This window comes from Physeter macrocephalus, chromosome 4 (genome assembly GCF_002837175.3).
Source record: "Physeter macrocephalus isolate SW-GA chromosome 4, ASM283717v5, whole genome shotgun sequence".
Classification (NCBI taxonomy): Eukaryota; Metazoa; Chordata; class Mammalia; order Artiodactyla; family Physeteridae; genus Physeter; species Physeter macrocephalus.
In genome coordinates this window covers 98540968-98564953 of record NC_041217.1, presented here as the reverse complement: position 1 = coordinate 98564953, position 23986 = coordinate 98540968, and the positions used below count along the sequence as shown (strand labels likewise).

Sequence of the window (23986 nt, the reverse complement as noted above, 5' to 3'; positions counted from 1 at the left end):
GATTTGAAGCAAGAACCCCTGATCTCAAGAGAGGTGCTCTTTTCATTTAGTTCCACCTTTCCCTCATTAGGGAGTCCCTGAGCCGAGGAGGCTGGAAACAGCAGTTACCACCAATGATGGCAACGAAAGGGTTCCCTCACTGTGAATTCTCCACCCTGACTGATAATGGCTTTTGTGTGTCTAGGACTGGGATCTGTAAATTGGCCTGCCAACCTAGCCAGAATGCTAAACCCCACTCCATTAAGGGCCATTCAAATCAACCAAAACGTCAGCACTCTTAAAAATGGATCTATTAATAATTCAAATGTTTTAGTAACAATACAAGCGCTTTCTCACATTATATTAGAAAATTTGACAATGTTTGCCCATATTTATAATTGCACTGGCTTTCTTTTTCAGAAATAGTATGATTGCTAAGCACTGACACATTTGTTTCTGCACTGAATAGTCTGATTTGATGAAAATTTCCCAAAGCCCATAGCTCTTATTTCAATAAAGAAAATTTGTCTAGGAAAACTGTGAATTCATCCCAAGAAAAAAGAAGCTAATTTTAGCATAGGATTAGTGGTGTTTAGGTGTTTTTGTTTCTTCTAGTTCTTAGATAATTTGTTATGGGCAGTTACTCTCTAATCAGGATTCATTCTGTTCCACCAGCTGTAACAGGTACTAAAGTTTCCATGCGGTGGATCCGCACACGCATTATGTGCACATGCACATGCACTTACACACTTACTGTATTCATTCATCCACTGGACAAATACTTACTTGCTGATCCATAAATTTGTCACTAAATGTATAAACTTATTTGAAGGCCTACGATAAGGTAACTGCTATGCTAAAAAGGAGAGCACAGACCTTGTATTAGGAAAGACCTTAATTCAAATCCTATTAGTTGCCTAAGACTGAATAAGTGAGTTCAACTCTTCAAGTTTCAGTTTCTAAATCTGTCAGATTGTGATCAAGAAAACTTATCTCATGATTGATGAGGGTTAAGTTAGAGAAGACATGTGAGTAAATTAATATTTAATTCTATGGATGGCGCTATGAGGTTGATATCATTATGCACATTTTTGTAGAGGAGGCAAGCAGGATTCTCCCAAATATGATTCTCCCCAAGTTGCACAGAATGGCATCCATGTAGTTAAAACAGGAGGCCACGTTCTGATTCATATACCTGACATCTTGCTCTACAGTTTTCAGGCTTATATAGAAGTAACAGGAAGCTTCCTCTTATCTCAGGTGACACTACAATTGTTCTTATCAGGTAAGAGACATAGAATCTCTTTTTTTTTTTATCAATTAAATACTCATTAAGGTTAGCAAACTTTCATTGATTGGTAAAGGAGTATGTGGCTAGTTAAAGGGGCAGTAGCAACTTAACTGCAAAGCAGAGGATGCCTAACAACTTCCCTGAAAGTATTTTCATTTATTTCCATTGGGTTTTATTAAACATCCAGCATTACAGCCTAGGAAGGCTGTTTAAATATTCGAGTGGGAATTGATTGTGTGTTTTGACATAGTTGTGCTTTTGCAGGAGTATCAATGATCATATGGATTGTTTGTCCGTTTGATGAACTTCTTGCATGAGTGGTGTTGACAGTCAGACTGTTCCTTCAAGAGCATGTTTGGCTCCACCAGGGTCCTTTTGTAATATATTAGGGTAAATAGTTTTCTTTGTGTGTGTGGGAGCACATTGCTAAAATCACAAAGGAAGGCGGTGGGAATATATGATTTTCGTATACAAATATTTATTTTACAGACAACATTTCAGAAACATTTAGTGCATACAGCTAAGTAGATCTATATATTGATTAGGCTGGCTTGTTCCCAGGGCAGGAGAACTTGATTCATCTCCTGTAAGTTCACTATTCTCTTTAGAGTTTCAGGATCTTCACTGGCAGCGTTTCTCCCAGGGTATTAAGGCCTTTGCCACCTACGTAGGCATGGGTAAAGAAGAAAAAAATAGGAGAGGGAGACAGCAGCATGAACAGAATATTTTGAAGATAGAATTACAAAGCATAAAAAATGTTTACCTTTGATATCGTTTGTATAAGAAACCTCGGAAAAATAATCTTTATATTTCTCTTCATATTTTGACCTACTTTTGACAAAGGGAGGAGGATAAGGCAATAATGAGATGGGGTTTGGAGCCTGGTCCACCTGAGCCCTCCTCTACCCCTCAGTGTGGCCTGAAGGAGGTTCCCGACAGTCCTGAGCCTCAGGCTCCCCCACTAAGAATGAGTGTACCATTATAACTACCATGTAGAGTTGTGAAGATTAAAGAAAATGTATACAAAGTACCCAGAACACAGTAAGTAAGGAATAATTGTCAGCTACTTTTATTTTTTAACAAGGTTATTATAGCCCCTGGGAAGACAGAATATCTAGTGGTTGGAATATGGTATTAGAAGTGGGCAAGGTGCAAAATTCTGTTTTTAGCTCTACTAGCGACTCATTACATATTTGGCATTAGGAACATACCTTCTTACTTGTGCCATTTAACTTTTAAGTTATCTGGAAAATATGATGTTGGAATTTGGTGATAATAACAGAGCCCAAAAGTGTTTTCAGAAAGGAATCTGGAGATAATGGGGGAGGGAATAGATCACACAGAGCCTTGTTGACCATTGTGAAGATGGTGACTTTGACTTCTACCATGTCAGGGTTTTCAGTAGAGGAGTACAGTTACCTGAATTAGGTTTTTAACTGACTCTTGTGGTTGCTGTGTTGACACTAAACTATGGGGTGGGGTTTGGGGAGAAAGGTAAGGCAGTAAGCAGAAAGACCCATCGGGTGGATATTGTAGTAATCCAGGCGAGAGTTGGTGGTACCTCAGATGAGGATGGTTGCAGCAGAACTTTTGAGAAGTAATTATATTCTTGATGTATATTCAAAGTTGAGACAATAGCATTGTAGATGGGTTGGATGTAGGGTGCAAGAGAAAGAGAAGAGTTAAGAATCACTTGAAAGTTTTGGCCTGGCCAAGTGGAAGGATAAAGTGCCACCAGCTGGGAGGGGGACAACTGAAGTGGAGCAGATTTGGGGTGGAAGATCAGGAGTTCAGTTTGCCACATGCTGAATTTTAAAATGTGTATTTAATTCTAGGTCGATTAGGCAGTGAGAGGTATGCATCTAGAGTTAGAGATATGGATCTGGAGTTAGAGATATGTATCTAGAGGTCAGACTGGAGATACAAATTTGGAAATCACTTGCATGGAGATGGTATTTAAAGCCATAGACTGGATGAGATCACCAAGCAAATTAGTGTGATAGTAAAGAGGACCAGCTGTTGAGCCCTGGGACAGTTTACTTCATTAAATGATGTCTCCCAAAATTTAAAGGAAGAGCAACATTATTCAAAAGAGTCCATATCTACATTTGATCACTTTTGTGACTTGTAGCTGTGAAAAATATAAGTCGTCCTGCTTTTGCTGGGTTTCTGCTGAAAGAGAAGGTATAGTAAACACCAGGGGAAATTTAATGTTTTTTGAATGTCTCTTAACTGCCACAGACTTGCATCTGGAATATATATAGAATGTTCAAAATTCAATCATAAGAAAACCAACCCTTGATTAAAACATAGACAAAAAACTTGAACTAAAACTTTACCAGAGAAGATACAAAAATTGCAAATAAGCACATGAAGAGATGCACAGTATCATTAGTCTTTATGGAAATGCAATTTAAAATCACAACGAGCTATCACTGCATACCTACTAAAATAACTAAAAAGCAAAAACAAAAGAAGAAAACAAAAAGCTAATAGTACCAAATACTAAGGAGGATACAGAGCAGCTAAGACTCTGATGGTTAGGAATGTAAAATGATACAGCCACTTTGGAAAACAGAAAGTTTATTCTTATAAAGTTATATGTACTCCCCATAGACCCAGCAAGCATATTTACCCAAAAGAAATAAAAACTTATGGTAACACAAAAACCTGTACACACCTATTTGTAGTGGCTTTATTCATAACTGCCCCAAACTGGAAACAACCCAAATGTCCTTCAACTGGTGAATTGATAAACTGTGGTACATCCTTACTATGGAATACTATTTAGCAATAAAAAACAAACTACAGCTACACACACCAACATGGATGTATTTCAAATGTGTCACGGTAAATTTAAAAAGCCAGATTCAAAGGCTATATATCGTCTGATTCTATAAAGACAATCTATAAAGACAGAGAACAGATCAGCGATGTGGTGGACTGGGATTGTGGAAAAAGCAGTTGAGTGCAAAGGGCACAAGTGAATATTTTGGAGGGAGGGAACTCTTCCATATCTGGATTGTGGAGGTGGTTACACGATTACACATTTGCCGCAACTCATAGAAGTGCTCACCAAAAAGGGTGGATTTTACTGTGTAGATTATATTGCAATCACCCTGATTAAAAGCAGGATTTCTTTACACTAACAAAAAACAACTGGAAAAGAAATCAGAACAAACAAACAACCACATGGCTTCACAGTGTTGAACTACTGGGAAACTACCTCAAAAGTCAAGAGACAACCGGATCCCACGCTGAAGTCTTTCTCAGGGCTGGGCAAGAGGGAGCGAGTCAGTGAGGACCCCTTTCATTCGCTGCAACCAGAGCACTTTGACAAAGCCAGAGGTGGACTTGCTGTGGACCACTGGACAGCACATCGCCTCAGTGAAAGGTGATCCAGCCTGATGTACTACAAAGTGCCAGCATACAACAAGCTTGTTGTATTTTTAGTTCCCAGGCTCAGAGACACCATGTATGGTCTTCTCACCTGGGGTGAGGTTGACCTAAAACACTACAGGCAGATTCTCTGGAGTAAAAGATTTTTAACTACATGTCAGCGACGACTAGTTACAAAGGGAAAGAGAACTTGCCCCATTTGACACTAAATGACAGACCAATGTGACAAAAGCTAAAAACAACAGCAAATCCCCAGTAGTGTTCGGAACAAGCCTTTTGATTACATCTTTTGTCCCACGAATAGTAAATCCCTACCCTCAAAAGGCTTTCTAGGCTGGTCTCCTAGATTTTGGTCTGAGGGCCTCCAAAGTACAATTTGCAAAGTTGAAGGAATCTGACCTGTGTTTAATGTTTAGTTGCCATCTATCTCTGCAAAGTGTATCCTGCAGAGGAAGCCGCAGGATTTTGTTGTCCCCCTATAAATCAGGTACAGCACAGACCACATGTTCTATAGCTTTTTAGAGACCTGAGTGATGGGTTAAGACCCCGATTAGTAAAAATGCCCTTTTAAACCTCTTGACTTAGTCTTCTAGCTAGGCTATTAATTGTAATATTGGCTTTCTATGAAACTTCAGCCTCAGTAATAAAGTATGGAGTAAGGCTTTGCTAGAACTAAGCATGCGGAGACACCAGACAGGGTTCCTGCCATAAGGGCTGGCATTAGGGTAGGAGGAAGCAAGACTTAATAATAAAATAATAATAATGATGACAATGATGATGACGATGGCAATTCAAAGTAGCGTATGCTAAATCACAAATGTGCACAAGAAATAGTAAACACAGTAGAGAAGCAGCACCCCGTAAATAGACGTTTGAGAATCAAACAGTTCTGCCCTGAAGTCCAAGTTCCATTCCTTTGTGACTGTGAAACACTGGATGACTCACGGACCCTCCGTAAGTCTCAGTTTCTTTATCTAGAAAAAAAGATAACTGTAGATTCTACTTGTGAGCGTTAAAGGAGATCACACCTATAAATGTTTATGTACAGTACGTGGTACAGCAAGCACTCCATCGTAAGTGTTAACTCTTGGTAGTGGATGGAAGCAGAGATAGTACAAGTCGTAGTGAGATTGGAAAAAAGTGGCTATTTCTGCAATGGTATGTCAAGTGTGCTCTCGGGGGAGGTCCTGGCTGGAGCTATACATTTGGGAGTATGAATGGTACTTCAAGTCATGGTAGTGGAGTGAGATTAAGGAAAGAACATAGATTGAAGAGAGGGTATGGCCCAGCAGGGAGCCCTCTAGCACGCCAAAGTCTAGAGGTTGGGCTGAGAAGGAGCTACTAAAGTTGGATTCGTTTTCTTTCTATTCATTTCAGAATTTACCTCTATAACACTTTACAAATCCCCCCAAAACATCACAGTCATGGAATTAAGCTTCAGCCTAAATCCTGACGGGTAGCTCTACTCACTTTCATTTCTGTCATTATTAAGGGAATGTGAAAAAAATAAGCTAAACTTTTCTTGGCCTGTGTAATTGTAGTCCAGGTCTCCATTGTCAAAGTAAAGGGTTGAAGCAATTATCTAGATAATTCAGGCAGAACCTACCAGCCCCTTGGGACCCCTCTCTCCTGCTGTTTTTGCCTGAGTAACTAGGGAATCACTTCAATCCTCTCTCTGCTCACGTAACTCTGGTCTTCCTGTGTCTTTAACCATTGGACCTTGTCACTGAAATAAATATATCATATTGGAAACAAATACCAGGGAGGGAAGGCACTCTCATTTCACATGTGGATGTATTTTCTTTCCATATGGACTATGCTGGGAGCCAGTGCACAAGGCAGATCTAAAGTGTAAAGGATAAATGAAGGCAGACAGGTAGGAGCTGAGTCCCTGTCAGTCTGAAAGGAAATCAAGCCCCCTAAAGGTGAAGGAGCTGAATTTTCTTGACAAGATCCTGTATTATCATTTATTGTTATTTATGGCTCTTTGAGAGAACAGCAAGAATACTAAAATAAAGGAGAACACGTTGACCCATGTCACAAAACACTATGAATTTATAACCTCCCTATTAGAGATATTTTTCTAATCAAGAAGTAGCACTTTCGCCTCAAGAAAAGGGATGTGAAGGGGGATGAGAGGTTTTTGATAAAAGACTAGAAAATTGTACTTGCTTAAACGCCCAGGATGGGATAAACAACAGCAGAGTAAATGAAAATTTCACCAGCAAATGACACCCTCCCTTTTGTGTGACTGAATATAAGTCCATGGAACTTGCAGTTGTGCCCAAATAAAGAGAAGCCACCGGCTCTAACTCGGCATTGACAGAGGCTGTCAGATCTTATCTTAATGAGGCACAGATCCTAGGACAGGAGAGGAACAAAATGAAGCTGTGTGGTAAGGTACACAGCGCAGTAATTGGATCAAGCTGAGGCAGTGGTGGTCCTTAGCAGCTCTGGATACAAACAAAAGGGCTGTCACTTGAAAATAATTTGCTACGTTTCAGTATTACTTTTGTCCGTAGACTTGTGTGTTAGAAGAGCCTTAGACTTTCCTTCTCCATTTGCCTTCCAGAATATTTGTCTCTAACCACACGTCAGCAAATTTAACAACATGGGAATCTTGAGATGCTTGAAATCCTTTATTTACGTGAATAGAATATACTTTCTCAGCTCTTACCTTATTCTGCATCCAGTAAATTCCCCATGTTGCTAGCCTAGTGTTGCAATTTGCATTGCATTGTCCATGATTTGCCAGGATTCCCCCAAGATGCTAGGTAAATATTGACATCCCATGCTGTGAAATGAACTCTCCAGAATAAACTGAGGACTTGTTACAATTAAAGAAGTATTTAGGCCCTGTGATCCACAGCACTCTTACAACAGTTTCATAGACATTGTTTCTGTAAGATATTGTTTTGTAACAAGCTACTCCAAAACTCAGTGGCTTTAAACAATAGTTTATCATCTCTCATTATTCTACAGTCTGGATTGGGCTCAGTGATGGAGTTCCTCTCCATCTGGTGTTAGTTGGGGCTGGAACATAAGAAGATGGTTTCTTTACTCACAGGTCTGGGCCTCACCTGGGTTGTCTAGAACAGCTGGGGGCTGGTCAGGCATCTTTCTCCACGTGGCCTCTTCATGTGGCAAGGTTGGGCCTCCTGACGGCATCATGGTCTCAGAGAATCTGACTTCTTACATGGTGCCTGGCAACCAAGAGGGAAGAGGCAGAAACTTCCAGTCCTTTTAAGTCCAGGGCTTGTCCCATAACATTATTTCTGCTACACTGTACTGATTAAAGCAAGTGATGGGCCCAGCCCAGACTCAAGGGAGGGGAAATAGCCATTTCCCCTCTTAGGAGACGAAGATGCACCATATATGTACAAGAGGGAAGGAACTGACCTGTAGGGACCTTAGAGAGGCCTCCCGACTGCTCTGGTGGGGACTGAGGAGCATCGGACATTGGTTTCATTGCTTGTAGGTAGTTTATTTCTAGTGTAAAGCATATTATTTCAGGGATATGAGGTACCCTAGGTATCATTTAAAAGGCGTTTCTCCATGTACACACTATTATATTTAAAATGGATAACTGACAAGGACCTACTGTAAAGCACAAGGAACTCCACTCAGTATTATGTAACAACCTAAATGGGAAAAGAATTTGAAAAAGAATAGACACGTGTGTGTATAAATGAAGCACTTTCCTGTACAGTTGAAACTAACACAACATTGTTAATCAACTATACTCCAATATAAAATAAAAAGTTAAAAAATGTCAAAGGCAAAGAAAAGGTGTTTCTCAAACAATTTTATGGTTATCCATAGTAAGAAACACCTTATATCATGATCCAGTATAAAAAAATTTAAAAACGTACACTTAGTAGTTTCATGAAAGAATATTGATCTTTAATATATGCATTGAACTCTGCTGTTTTTATTCTGCTTCATTTTAAAGAAAGTTGGTCTTGACCCATTGAAACTGATTTTATGATCTACCAATGGGGTAGCATCGTGATCTGAAAAATACCAATCTAATCCTATCTATTCATTTTACAGATGAGGTTGCTGAGGATTCGTGGGGTTGGGAGACTTGTTGGGCGGAGGCAGAACTAGAATGCAGGTCTCATGGCTCAGAGGCTAAAGCTCTGCCACTCACCACTCTTTTTGGAGACCTTTTTGGTCTCCAAAAAGGTGCAAATGAAGGATTTTTTTAAAGAGATTTTCTTTCTCATTACCCTACAACTTAACCATGCTTAGTATATTTATTCAAGCATGAGCATCAACTCACAGCATTTTCAAGGAAGCACAAAAAGCACAGCCTATTCTCTGCCCTCAGGCTATTTTTTTGGTAGTTTATTTTCTTCATAACCCTAAGATACATAAAAGAAATAAAAGTTCGTAAAGTCATACCTACTTATTAGAGCAAAGAGGGAACATTTCCTGACCTCAATGCTGTGATGAAAGGGGGGTGGTGGAAACGTCCACAGGAGATTTTGAGGAATAGGGCTGTCTTGCAGGAAGAGTTTTAGTATATTTCTGCCTGGAATCGTAGATTGACTGGATGACCTCTGAATCCAAATCATTACTTATCTCGGTGTAGTGGTGTGATGAGGGCTGCATTAACTGATGGCCCAATTAGCTCTCCAACAATAAAATTGCTTATTAAGTAAACTAAACTATCTCTAAACATGGGCCTGCAGTTGACAGTGCAGAGCTGTACAGATGTTACTTTGGTTCTTCCTGTAGCTTGAGATTCTACTGCAGCACGGTCGAATAGAAATATGTGAGCCACATATGCACCACTTTGAAATTTTCTAGAAGCCACATTCAAAGAAGTAGAAAGAAACAGGTGGAACTAATTTTTAAACTTTATATTTTGAAGTAAATTTAGACATAAACGAGTTACAAACATAATGCAACATTCCCAGGCATCTTTCATTCAGCTTCTCTTCATGTTAGCATCCTGCATAACCATGGTAAGGTTATCAAAACTAAGAAATTAACATTGGCACAATATTATTAACTAAACTATGGACTTTATTTGGATTGGGGAAATTTATTAACCCAATTTCAACATGGGATCAATCTAAAAATCATTAACAAGATATTTCACGTTCTTTGTCTTGTGCTAAACCTTCAAAATCTGGCGTGTATCTTACACTTATAGCACATTGCAGTTGGGACCAGCCACATTTCGAGCACTCAGTTGCCCAGAGTGGCTGGTGGCTCCCACGTTGAGCCAAGTAGTCCTACCGTAACAAGTCAGAGAAGAGCTGCCATCAACAATCGACTTCCTCTTGTGTGACCCCTATGGTAGCTACTTGAGTCCATGAAGCACTGATGGGTAGGACAAAAGAGTCTATTGTTGACAGCACTGGCTTAGGGCTCAGGCAGAGTGGAGTTCCAACCTTGCAACTTACTGTTAGCTATGCGACTATGACATCTAACTCAAATTTTCAGGGCCTCCTTTTCCTCATCTATTAAAAAATGAAGAAAATAACACCAACTCATGGGGTTACCAGATGGATCAAATGAGATCACGCGGTTAAATGCTGGCACGTGCCTTACCGGGAGCGGCTGCATGGCAAATGTTAGCTTTTAGTGGTTCTCTGTGTCACGGCCAAAAGATCAAATATATGTGCGTTTTCTTCAGTGTTGAGTGCTAGATAGTAAAAGTTGGTTTAAGGCTCTGGTTAATATTTTAGAAAAGCTCGACAAGTGGTTATTGAGTACCTACTATTTTCCAGGCACGGTGCTTAGTGCTAGAGGCAAAAATGTGAATAAAATCCCTTATGGAGTTTTCGCTGCAGAATCTGAAAGACTATTTATGGAAAAGGAATAGTTACCTAAGATGTTTTTAAAATCAATGGATCAGGCTGCATTTATTAGTTGGATTAAAATTTACTTATTTCCTTGTTACAGAATGAGGTGTTAAGCTCATGGAGATGATTAGACATGTCAAAGAAAACCATCGATGGTAATAACAACAATAAAATCCAACATTTCTTGAGCACAAAATCATCATGTGAACCCAGAAATATAACTCTAGAGCTTTGCCTTAACTATTACCTTACAATGTCTCTAGTAAAGTTTTTGTTATCTAAATCTCTGAGTGTAGTGTATGTCAATTTTTAAAATCCTGACACATACAGAGAATCGGGAAACCACAGTAGTGACTCTTCCGAACTTGTTAGATAATTGTCTTTGGGAAATTGTCCTATGGATGATCCTTCCCTTCCTCCCTCCCTCCCTCCCTCTCTCCTTCTCTCCCTCCCTGCTTTCTTCCTTCCTCTTTTCTTACTTTCCTATATTTCTTGCATCTATGACATAAAAATTAGACAATTTGGACAAATTATCTCATGATACAAAGTAAATACAATTTGAGGAATGAACTACCTTGAACTTTCAAAATAAAGACTAATAGCTCAGTGGTGTATTTTTAAATATTCTATTCATAGTGCAGTGATCACAAGACAAACAGACTGAATTCTGGCTCTTATATATAGATATATTCCTTTTGGGCAACTTAACCAATTTGACTCTCAGTTTCCTTATTTGTAAAATGAGAGTAAGAAAAATGCCTTCCTTTCAGGATTGTTTTGAGGATTAAAAAAGATAATGTATGTAAAGCTTGTATTACAACATATGCTTTACACACATCGACCACAGAATGAGTGTTCAATATATGGTTGTTTGCCAGTCCAAGATGTCAACCTACTTGCAATTGGGGGATGCTGAGGAATAAGAACTAGTGTAACAAGAATGCAAAAAGAAAGAGTCCTTTAGCTTTTAATTAGCTAAATGGTATCTTTGTGCTTAGATGATCATTTTGAAATCTAGATTTTTTTTAAGCTAGATAAAACTTTTTTTCCTCATTCTCCTGTCTCCAATTTAACTTTTCAAGGACAAAATATAGAGAATTTTTTTAACATCTTTATTGGAGTATAATTGCTTTACAATGGTGTGTTAGTTTCCGCTTTACAACAAAGTGAATCAGTTATACATATACATATGTTCCTGTATCTCTTCCCTCTGGCGTCTCCCTCCCTCCCACCCTCCCTATCCCACCCCTCTAGGTGGTCACAAAGCACCGAGCTGATCTCCCTGTGCTATGCGGCTGCTTCCCACTAGCTATCCACCCTACGTTTGGTAGTGTATATATGTCCATGCCACTCTCTCACTTCGTCACAGCTTACCTTTCCCCTCCCCATATCCTCAAGTCCATGCTCTAGAAGGTCTGTGTTTTATTCCTGTCCTACCCCTAATCTCTTCATGACATGAGGATTTTAAGCATGATGTGTTTTTTTGTCACTTAAAGAGGATTGCCCTTCTACCTCAGCCAGCAAGGCCATGAGACTCATTGCCCCGGCATGGAAGGAGGACGGGGGGAAAGGAAATAGGAAGCCCGAAATTGGCCTCTTCTGTTCCAGGAGGATTTGGGGAAAGGGCGAGCTGAGATAGAGTGAGGAGTTCTTCCTGGCCCTGGTTGGGTCCACTTCTAATTGGCACAAGGAAACTTAAAAATCACCCAAATAATTTTGTGATCCTGAGAAGTGAGTGGCACGGTGTGGGGAGAGGATGCAGGGTCTCTTAACAATCCCAACCTTTACGGTGGGTCTCCGCCCAACTTGGCTTAGAAATGATGGTGCCATCACTCTTAGGGATGAGCCTGAGGGAGCATCACTGGCTCTCCTTGGCCTTTGTAAGGCTTAGCAAAATTGGCCTGGTGTGGGGATGTAGAGGCCTTGAGAGGCCAGAAGACTGCCAGAAGTTGGGATGAGGAGGTCATGCAGCAGAAGACTCCAAGCTGCATGCGGGGAATGAGTTTAAACGTTTGGGACTGTGAACTCTGGCAATGAACACCACTCTCTCACTGTCAGAAAACTGTGAGATAGAAGCACTGTGCCTCTGCAGCTTAAGTTCACGGAGCAGAACAGACCAGACCAGACCATGTGTTACAGATGACACAGGGTTATTTGTACATTCTGTCTCCTTAGCACAAGCACTAGGTTGCGTTAGCTACATTCCTCCATATACTCTAACAACATTTTTACAAATAGCAGGGCAAGGATAAGACAGTTTGAAATACTTAAAAGAGACTGTTATACCGAAAGAGACTGAGCTGCCTTAAGGGAATAATTAAACTATTGGATCTAAGTTTACCAGATTAGATTAACATTTATATTCTCCTCTATTAACTGGTAGTATAGGTGTGTATGTTTGTATGTGTAGAAAAAAATGGGAGAATTAGAACATGGGAATATAGCCAATATTTTATAATAACTAGAAATGGAGTATAACCTTTAAAACTTGTGAATAACTATATTGTACACTTGTAACTTATAAAATACTGTACATTAACTATACTCCAGTAAAAAAATTTTTTTAAATCTAAACATAGGAGATTCCTTTCAAGGAGATGGGTAAGATTGTGAGAAGAGCACAGTTTTGTAGGGGGAAATCAAAAGTTCTATTTTGCACATGTTAAATTTGAGATGCCTATTAGATATCTAAATGGAAAGGATGAGTAGGCATTTAGGTATGTGAGCCTGAAATTCAGAAAAGAGGGCTACACTGGAGATAAAATGTAGGCATTATCAGCAAATAGTGTTTATGTGCCAGGGCATGGCTGGTCCTTGGCAATTCAAGTATTTGAAGAATGTATACTTTCACTAGTTACCTTTTGGCAACACTGCATGCACAGCTGGGATGGAGGATGGAAGCTTGACTGATTTTCCTTTTCCCTTGACCATAAGCCTAAGAAAAATGGAAAAGTAGGAGTAGATTTAGTTGACCTAGAGGGTAGGTATTGGTGCTGAGTACAAAATTCTTAGACATCTGTGTGGTTTCCCATGAGGAAGGGAAAGAGGCAAACCTGCCCACACTCCCTACAAGCTTCACAGAAGGAGCAGTGAGGACACAATTTGCATGCCACCCAGGTCAATATTTTGAGAAGAAAAGTCCTATCCTTTTGTAGCCTCCTGGTTTAATACAAAGGCACAAGAAGAGTAGACATGAAAGAGGAGATTGAACACTAACAAAAGCCACTTGTCTCCCACTGTTTCCACCTCTTTAACTTCTAAAAATAACATCTTTGAGAGCTGGGCCTACATATACATCTGTCTGTTGGGGTTTTCACCGTCCTTGTGTCATATTCACGCTTCATGATGGGAGAAATTTAAGGCATGTACCTCTCACTCCCTTCCTTCCATTTACCTCCACATTTACCTCTCCTTCACACATCCATCTTCCCCAAGTGTGTTCAGACATGACAGTGGAAGCAAATGCTCTATTTCATGTCACTGGGGCTGGACGCCATCTTTCTAAGTAGATGCGCATGGATCGATCTTCTCTGCATCACTGACACAATATAAAACTCCCACTCTTTCTAGGTCCCCACAGGTCCATTGCCATTCCTGACTTGTTTTCAGTTGCTGATTCTGCAGAGTCTATCTTGTTCTTGAAATAAACATAGTTTCCTTTTCTGAGAGGCTTGAGCAAAGTATAGGAGAAAGGTTAGTAAATGATGGCAGTAATGATGTTAAGTATGCTAATATTGACAGCTACCATTCATTAAATATCTTCTTATGTTCTGGGTCACTATGTTCATCTCTTTGCCTGTCTTATCTCAGATACATGTGAAGTGGGGCCATACATGATGGTTAGGGCCAAAGCTCTGAAGCCAAACTGTCTGGGTTAGAATTTTGGTAGCATCACTCATTGCTGTGTGATCTGGATCCCCATTTTTCTTGATTTTTTAAATCTGAGTAATATGAATAGTAATAGTGAGGATAATGAGGGTACCAACTGCAGAGAGTGGCTTCAAGGACTAAATGTGATAATATAAAGGAACAAAATTTGACATATTACGAAACTAGAAAAACACTCGGCCCATAGTAAGTGATCCATAAATATCAGCTGTATAAATATCAGTATTATATTTGTCCTCCTGTCAAAAATGAGAAGAATAAATCAAATGCAAGTGATCCTAAACTGCACCGTGATAAGTGGTATGTCTGGACTTAAAGTCAGGTTTGTTTCAGGCTATATGTCTTCCAGTGGTACAGGGGCCAAAATGGCCCCATAACAGACTTCTGACATTTGTATGTAACTAACGAATGTTTCATTCTAACATAAGAAATAGTGGTAAACACATCATGTGCTGTATCACACAGGTACATGTTATATCACTGTCAAGAGAAGATCACAGTGTTCCCATTTTACTCGACTCTTGTACTAGTTCAGGTGGCCCTGATCTACATTGCAAACTAAAGGAACAACAATAATAACAAAACCCCCAGCAGCTATGTGAGAAGGTCAGTGCACCTGACGACTACCACATCAGATCGCAGGCTGTAGAGTCCTGCCTTCACAGTCGAGCCTGTGCATGTACTTTGTAAACTTTAAAGCTTTTATAATTATCATTCTGGGATGCCTACTGTGTGGGTACCAATACCTAGGAATATTTGTGCCATCTGGGTAGAAATTAAAAGCCCCTGAAAGTTGACATTATAACTCTCAATGCATTTTTCGTCTCTATTTTTCTTGTTTCTAATGTTGACAACCACCCACATGGTATTCACTGGTTCTCAGTGTAGCCCACAGAAATGCCAGCTGGCTGCATGCCAGTGTCAGGAGGATGAGATTGTGGGGAGCTTCCTCATAGCAAAACCTTGTCAACGACCGGCATTATTTCGGAATCTGAAATATTTTTCTTTTTCTGTCCTTTTGGTTTCTCTTCCACCTGGGAGTGGGACCAAGGATGGGTTACTAATTATATTGTGGTAGCTGTGATTCGTAACAACCCCAGCCCTCATCTTTATGCAGCATCACTCACTTAGCTGGTCCAGCTAATACTCGGAGATCGGATGGGGCTGTCAGCGTGCACATGCAACATCGCAGGAACTCAGCTGTGCCTCCTAGTAGTTCCGCGCTGGCTTTTAAAATATGATTTGTTTTCTCCAAACCTGTCCAACGCACAACATCCAGAAATATACATGATTAGAACACAAAATCTGCCTCCTGCTTATTTTTGACAGTTATAACAATCTTTGTCTTCAATTAATAGAAATGCTAAATTTATCTGTTTGAGAATCGATGACGACCAAAATTCCAACAGAAGCATTTCAAAACCCAAGACCTTTCTTCTATCCTAATAACAACTCCTCAGGTAGCAGCACAGACTCCAAGGAGTATTCTTTAGTTTGGAATCTGCTCTTGTTTACATTGGATTGCTGATTAGAGCAATAACAAATGAAGGAAGTTTGCAGAGTGCACAGCACTTCCTAGACTGTATAAAAACATGTTAGCTTTTACTCAACAGGCATAATGCTTTAAAAATGGAACCTCACTAGCTTCAGGACTTATTTTGGCCTCCAAACTCTTCCAGCCAAGAAATCTAAGGGCTTCTGACTGCATGTATTTTGCACATAATGAAAATACATGGTGAGCCTTCAACCTGTGTGTGATGTGTGCATATCAGTATAGTAACTCTATGTGTTACTGTGCTTGTATTAATCTGCCAGGAATGAGAACAGTTCACTGACTTAAATGTCTTTAGAGAATGATGGAGTCAGGATACAGAGGCTTGTCATTCGAGGTGTATTTGGTTTATACTCGGTCCTGTGGTGGTTCAGAACGCTGTATTATCACATGTGGAGCATCGTCTCCTACCAAGGCTCTCAGGGGCAGCCATATTGGATTCCAAGTGGCTCTGCGTTTGGGAGCAACAACAAAAGAGAGGGATTGATTGGTGCCCCTCCTCTACCATAGACCTGAGGTGTCCTTTTATCTGCAACTCTGGACCCAGTGCTGTCCAGTAATTTATTTTAAATGCAGCTATGGTTTGGAATATTTAAGTTGTTCTTGCTCTGGGTATATTGTGTATTTCTTTGGTAGAACAACAGATAAGCTAGTATTTACTGAGTACTATGTTCTAGGCAGGTTCTAAGGGCTTTACATGTGTTAGTGCAATTAATCAGCATAGCAGTCCTATTAAGTAGCATTACTATTTCCCCAATTTCCTGATGAGGACATTAAAACACAGCAAAGTTAAGTGATTTTCTTAGGGTCACAAGGTAAGTGGTAGAGGGGAAACATGTCCAGTGCTTTTAACCACTATGGCCATGGACTTTGAGAGACAGCTTTTATGTAGAAGTAGCAGTAAGGAAATTTTTTAATAACAGGTCAATCCAGAGGAGAAGCTAGAAACCTCTGATTTATGACACATAAACTTCTTGGTTTTTCAGGCTACTTTGCCCTGTTAGCAAGAGCATCTAAGAGTCCTCAATTTGGGGGAAAATCCTAAATCTATTGTAGCTACACATTTTCTCCTTTTGCAACAAAAATATTCTGAATGTGTAAAGTACATGAAAAAATTGCAACTAGTAAGAGATATGAACACAAAGATTTTCTTACCCCATGTGGTGGTAATAGAATAGATGTTTCCAGAACTGGTATCATCCACAGTTTTAAGTCTTACCTAAGAAGGAGATAGGGTTCCACTCCAAAGGAATGCAGGGTTTGCTATATTAAACCATTTGGCTGGCGATTGTACCTAGAGTAAGGAGTGCTGCTGTACCCACCAATCATTTGTTAGCTTCACACACAGTTGTAGGACATTTTCTATAAATGCATTTTCTGTAGATGGTGCATTTGATCACGGGCTAGACATTTCAAGGGATGCTTCTGAGTAGAAAGTTTTGATTTGCTCCTATTAGGTCTAGCCCTGTCTCACAATGAGTCTTGGTTCCTTCCCCCTGAGTTCTGAGATGTTGCAAGTATCTGAGGTAGTACTGAATGACTGGTATTCCCAAGGAACCTAATACAATAAGGACCACTTGAAACTCTGCCCTTGGAGACTCACGTGTATACTTCACCTTGGTCTGTGGCCAGAACACAGGAGATGGATGAGCCATTGGTTCATTTATTTCAATTAATTCCATATCACTCCACATTGCCAATCCATTTCACTCCGGAGTAATACCAACAGCGTTCTCTTTTTGGCCTGAACCAGTGAGTCCTTTAGATGTCCAGTGCTACCTCCTAATTATTTTCATTCTTGCTTCCCCTGACTACAAAAAAAATCATTAGCAGTACTGTGCATGATTTGGTTGATTCACCTGCCAGTTTTGCTACACTCAGAATTCTAGAGCAGATCTGCAAACGAAAGTGTGTCCAAGTAAAGACTCTACATGTGAGGATAATTCACTAACTAATGGTTGCACTGCTAATTTGATTTTGCTGCTGATCAGAGATATGAAGAGAATTGTAATTGAAACGCATTGCCACCAATTTGCAAATGTTGGTACACATTACCCATCATTGTTATGCTATTATGCTATTAACATAAATTATCACATAGAGGTAATTTAAAACTGTTAACTGATACAGGTATAACTTTTTCCTGGTGATAATTACACATAAAGGAAAGAGGTCAGGCTAAATGTTGCATGGTATTATTGCATGGACTATTATGGACAGTAGTGATTAAGTGATGTTAGCGCTGAAAAATTACTTTGTTCCTAGCATTTCTATTAATTTTCTGTTATACATGAATTTAAAATATCATATTCAAATAAACAATAAATTTTTCTTAAAAACACATTTTCGGGGTTAACTTTTCTAAAGTCACTATTCTGCTTCATGTTAATTTAATATTGATTTTAATGAGTTTTTGGGCCATAGCTCACGGGCCCAGCCGCTCCGCGGCATGTGGGATCTTCCCGGACTGGGGCACGAACCCGCGTCCCCTGCATCGGCAGGCGGACTCTCAACCACTGCGCCACCAGGGAAGCCCTCATGTTTTTTAGCTGCATACTTAGCTATAAAACATTTTCTTTAAAAAGTTAGAAGACACTAACTCAGTACTAGTGAATTCTTGGTTGAGTACATGAATTCCCAATTCATTTGTATATTGATGAATTATGTCCTATATTCTTAAGCAAATTAGTACCAGAAATAATAAACTTATGCTTCAGAAGGTGATTATTCAGTTTGACTAAGGGAATTAGGATATGTGGGCAGATTCTGTGTTGATGCTATGATACTATGAAGAAAGATTTTCAATGGAGTCTATCACATTATGCACTGTATGTGGCTTTGGGGATATAACTAATGAAAGGGAAACTAAGATCAATTATAGGATGAGAGATAAAGTCAGATGAGGAGCACTGGATATTTCAGGTTTAAGCTTTGAAAATCTTCAGTGCTTGAAGCTTCTCAGCCAGAGGTTAGGTTGTCAATGAATATCACAATAAAAACACTGGACAAGTCATTCCTAGAAATGTTCCATGAGATCTTACTACAACCAATGTCAAGGACAAAATGTAAAATGACAAATAGGAACTTAACAGAATAATGTGCTATAATTTTATCTCCTCCCAAAGGGTTCCATCAGCGCTAGGACTGTTGAGTCTATGAGAGTCATGTGTTACAAGTATTTATGAGATGGAGAAGAAACAACATAGGTGACATTCTGCTGCTGTGAAATGGGAGGCCTAGACTGATTTCTCAGTGCTCAGGTCAGAAAATAATTGCGCATAAACTTATAGAGAACACATGATAATAATTCTTTGTTATTCTCAAATGTGGAACACTAAATTCTGAGTCAGGACTTAGTGGGCTGTTTCTAAGTGATAAGTTCTAATATAATCACGAAGGGTGAAAGACATATCATCAAAATTACTCTTGAAAACCTCAGGAAGTTGCCCTATCGAAGACCTAGACACCCTCTTAGGAAATCCAGGGCCGCCAGTTTTCTCCCAGGTTGTGTAGATCAGATTTCTGTGCACACCAGAGGCAGTAGATGTCATCTATTTAGGGCCATAATGCACAAGAAGGATATATGTATAAGCACCAGAGTCTGAGTCAACAGAGCAAGGACAGTCACATGATGAGGGGCATGTAAGAACCGGGGCAGGTTGAAGGAACAGATTTTCATCTTCTCACATTCCATCCACAATTCTCTCTGAGATTTATAGGGACTGAGTGAAATTGCCGAAACTGCTGGCCTAATTGCTTTATTTAAATAGCTATCTTTCACACTCTTCTTCTCTTTGCTCCCTCTCTTTTCTCTTCCTCTTTTCTCCCTTCCCTTACCTCCCCTCCACTACTAACTCTCAACAGAACGTTATTTAGCATCACCCTGACAGTCTCTTTGAGATAGAATAGAAACATTAAGACTTAAAAAACTTGTATGTAGCGTATTCTCAGCTCTAAGATCTCGAATTTGTTCAAACCTCTATGACTTATTTTATGTTTGGTAGGGATTCTTAATGTTTTTGTTGGTCCAAGATTTGAGTAGATTCTGAAAGGACCCTTTCCCAGAAAAAGGTACTATAAACATTCAAACTCAACATAAACAAAAATCAAGATCCATTCATGGTCCTATAATTTTTAACTAAGATTCTCTAGACCACCACAGATTTCTCCTTCAACTAGCAGGTGGGCCACATTCTCACAATCTAATATTCTCTCCTATATCATCACTTTAGAGGGTACCTATAAGGATGATAAGGATAGAATACTAAGATTGAATAGCTAACCTTCATTAAATGCTTAAAGATGTACAGGCACTAATATCAGTTAACTTATTTACCATTTATCACAACCTGATGACAAATGTGCTGTTATCCTCATTTACTGTTAAGGAAACTGAGGTACAGGAGGGTTAAGGAATTTGCCTAGAAAACACAACTAGTAAGTGACTGAGTCATGATTTGAGGTTAGAAAGTCTGGTTTGAGAGTCCAAACTCTTAACCACTATGCAGTATAAAATTAACCGGGTGTCCTTTCTATTCAGTTTGGTAAAAAGAGAAGAGAAGATGATCATGGCTATACTGTACCATCAAATTGTGACCCTGTGACAGTGGTCATTTCTACCAGTGCCTCCCTCCTTAGAAGAGGATGTGCCGCCTCTTAGTACTTGAAGCTGGCTGCTGACTTACAACTACATCCAGCCAGTCTTACAATCAGTCCCCTTGGTAAGCACTTGAATTGATTTCTAGCAGTTTTACAATCTGATTCTGGATTCCTAAAAGGACTATACCTACTTCTCAGAACAGGTTAATTACACATTACTGTTTGGTTTACAATCAAAATATAATTTCAAAGACTATTTAATAAAAATAATATTATTTAGGACATGTGGCTGCAAGTATCAGAAATTTAACTTGTTATAACTTAAGGAAGAAAAAAAATTATTGGGTCATGATCTCCAAAGATCTACAGAACAGTGAAGTCATGGAAAAATACAGAGAAGCTAATACTATTGGATATCTTTTGTCCTCATCTGCTTTTCCTTTTATTCATTTTCCCTTATTGCTAACTGGCCTTTTCCAAATGGCAGGAAACATGAAGCACCATAGCTTACACGTTTTACATTTTACATCTTAATTACAAAAGGGAGACAGTTTTCTCACTTTCTTCATGTCCAGTTCAAGAATCTAAGACAATATATTTTATGGACACAACTTGGTTTAATTTCCCAAGGGTTTGTTCCCTGGAACAAATAAAATGGGACTAGGGATAGAGGGGTTGGATCGTTTGAGAACATATTAGGTCCATAGAAGTATGTGGATGGAGTAGGAAGCGAGACGTTCCCAGGCAGAGGGACAGAGTGATACACAACCCTTACCGAATGACTATGAAAGAAAACTCAACTCAGTTTATTTGCTTGAAGTTAGCATTAAATTATAAAGAACTATTGGAAAGAGGGCTTGAAAACTTGCTTTACACATTGGGAAAATTTCTTGCTTTACACATTGGGAAAAAATGGTGTGCAAATCAAATTTGTGTTAATCCAGTAAATAAGTGACTGTTTGGAAAATTTTATTATAAATATTTCAGCAAAAGTAATGTTATTACAGTAAATAATATCAACCTTAATTTGAATTTTCATATCAGTTTAGAGTGAGATAAAATTGTAACGGGAAGCCAACGGGAATAAGAAGCACCTTTCTTCAAAGCACAGCTGTGGCGTCCCGCCGAATGACCTTTTGGAGGAGTCTGGGATTTGCGCTGAGGTAACTAAGCTCAGAAGCAAAGTGGACGGGCACAGTTTATGGACTGACGTGTCAGAGGTTTCCTCATAGTCTAATGCCAACTGGTGCTTTTTAATGAAATAAGCAAAATAGAATTAATACACATGACATTTTAAGTAACATGATTCTGAGACACGGGCCTGAGTCCACTCCTAGAAGAATCTGTAGTTTTTGAGAGGGAGATTTCACTGGTGTAGCTACACCTGCCTTACATTGCTGTCACTGTGCTGAGTAAAAGATGCTTCTACACAGCGTATTCTTAGGAAGTATGTTAGTAATAAAGGCTTGTACCTTATGGAGGTCACATTTTCAGCACTGAACAAGAATCAGGATGTGAAGGACAAGTTTCTCATTCTGTCTCACTCACCTTAAGTGAGAAAAAGAAATTTACGTGTGAGACTTTATGTATTTAAAAATACATGCGAGTCAGGACAACCTCTTCAATAAGTGCTGCTAGGAAAACTGGACACGTAAAAGAATGAAATTAGAACACTCCCTAACAACATACTGAAAAATAAACTCAAAATGGATTAAAGATACTATAAAACTCTTAGAGGAAAACATAGGCAGAACACTCTGACGTAAATCACAGAAAGATCTTTTTTGACCCACCTCCTAGAGTAATGAAAATAAAAACAAAAATAAACAAATGGGACCTAATTAAGCTTAAAAGCTTTTGCACAACAAAGGAAAACATAAATAAGACAAAAAGACAACCCTCAAAATGGGAGCAACTATTTGCAAATGAAGCAACTGACAAAGGATTAATCTCCAAAATACATAAACAGCTCATGCAGCTCATACATCCAAAAAACAAACAACCCAATCAAAAAATGGGTGGGGGCTTCCCTGGTGGCGCAGTGGTTGCGCGTCCGCCTGCCGATGCAGGGGAACCGGGTTCACGCCCCGGTCTGGGAGGATCCCACGTGCCGCGGAGAGGCTGGGCCGGTGAGCCGTGGCCGCTGAGCCTGCGCGTCCGGAGCCTGTGCTCCGCAACGGGAGAGGCCACAACAAAGGGAGGCCCGCAGACCACAAAAAAAAAAAAAAAAAAAAAAAAAAAATGGGTGGAAGACTTAAATAGACATTTCTCCAAAGAAGTCATACAAATGGCCGACAAACACATGAAAGGATGCTCAACATCACTAATTATTAGAGGAATGCAAATCAATATTACAATGAGATATCACTTCACACTGGTCAGAATGGCCATCATCAAAAAATCTAGAAACAATAAATGCTGGAGAGAGTGTGGAGAAAGTGGAACCCACTTGCACCTTTGGTGGGAGTGTAAATTGATGCAACCACTATGGAGAACAGTACGGTGGTTCCTTAAAAAACTAAAAATAGAACTACCATATGACCCAGCAATCCCACTACTGGGCATATACCCAGAGAAAACCATAATTCAAAAAGACACATGCACCCCAGTGTTCACTGCAGCACTATTTACAATAGCCAGGACATGGAAGCAACCTAAATGTCCATCAATGGAGGAATGGATAAAGAAGATGTGGTACCTATATACAGTGGAATATTACTCAGCCATGGAAAGGAATGAAATGGGGTTATTTGTAGAGACATGGATGGACCTAGAGACTGTCATACAGAGTGAAATAAGTCAGAAAGAGAAAAACAAATATCATATACTAATGTATATATGTGGAATCTTAAAAATGGTATAGACGATCTTATTTGCAAAGCAGAAATAGAGACACAGATATAGAGAACAAGTGTATGGGTGCCAGGGGTGGGGATGGGATGAATTGGGAGATGGGGACTGACATATATACACTATTAATACTATGTATAAAATAGATAACCAATAAGGACCTACCGTATAGCACAGGGAGCTCTGCTCAATGCTCTGTGGTGACCTAAATGGGAAGGAAATCCAAAAAAGAGGGGATATATGTATACATATAGCTGATGCACTTTGCTGTGCAGTAGAAAGTAACACAACATTGCCAAGCAACCATACTCCAATTTTAAAAATAATAAATAAATAAATGCCAGATCTGCCATTTAAAAAAAAATATGTGGGAGTCAGATTGAAGCCTTTCTCCTTGACCAGCTTGAGTGAGTGTGAGAAACGATGTGGTGTGGATGGGCACATGCAGCTCTGACCTCCATCATTTGGAAAAATGAATAGCAGAAAGTTTTAGCTTTAATGCTTTTTTAAAATGTACTTTATGTTTAGATTTATAGTTAATATTTAAAAATCTCTTTCATCTACCATTAACTCTGGGAGCATGATGATGGAACACTAATATCAATTTGT

At 39.4% G+C, this 23986-nt stretch overlaps 2 long non-coding RNA genes across 2 annotated transcripts; both read right to left on the bottom strand.

The window, feature by feature from the left end:
• Nucleotides 1-1815: 1815 nt before the first annotated feature.
• LOC114486015 (uncharacterized) lies at nucleotides 1816-15519 on the bottom strand. Its single transcript, XR_003679260.2, has 4 exons — nucleotides 15504-15519; nucleotides 13347-13423; nucleotides 7750-7872; nucleotides 1816-1933 (listed from the first exon to the last, which is right to left on the bottom strand). It is a non-coding gene; the product is annotated as an uncharacterized lncRNA (long non-coding RNA).
• A 3922-nt stretch (nucleotides 15520-19441) lies between these two features.
• LOC129392036 (uncharacterized) lies at nucleotides 19442-23566 on the bottom strand. Its single transcript, XR_008616986.1, has 3 exons — nucleotides 23543-23566; nucleotides 22000-22075; nucleotides 19442-19479 (listed from the first exon to the last, which is right to left on the bottom strand). It is a non-coding gene; the product is annotated as an uncharacterized lncRNA (long non-coding RNA).
• Nucleotides 23567-23986: the final 420 nt, after the last annotated feature.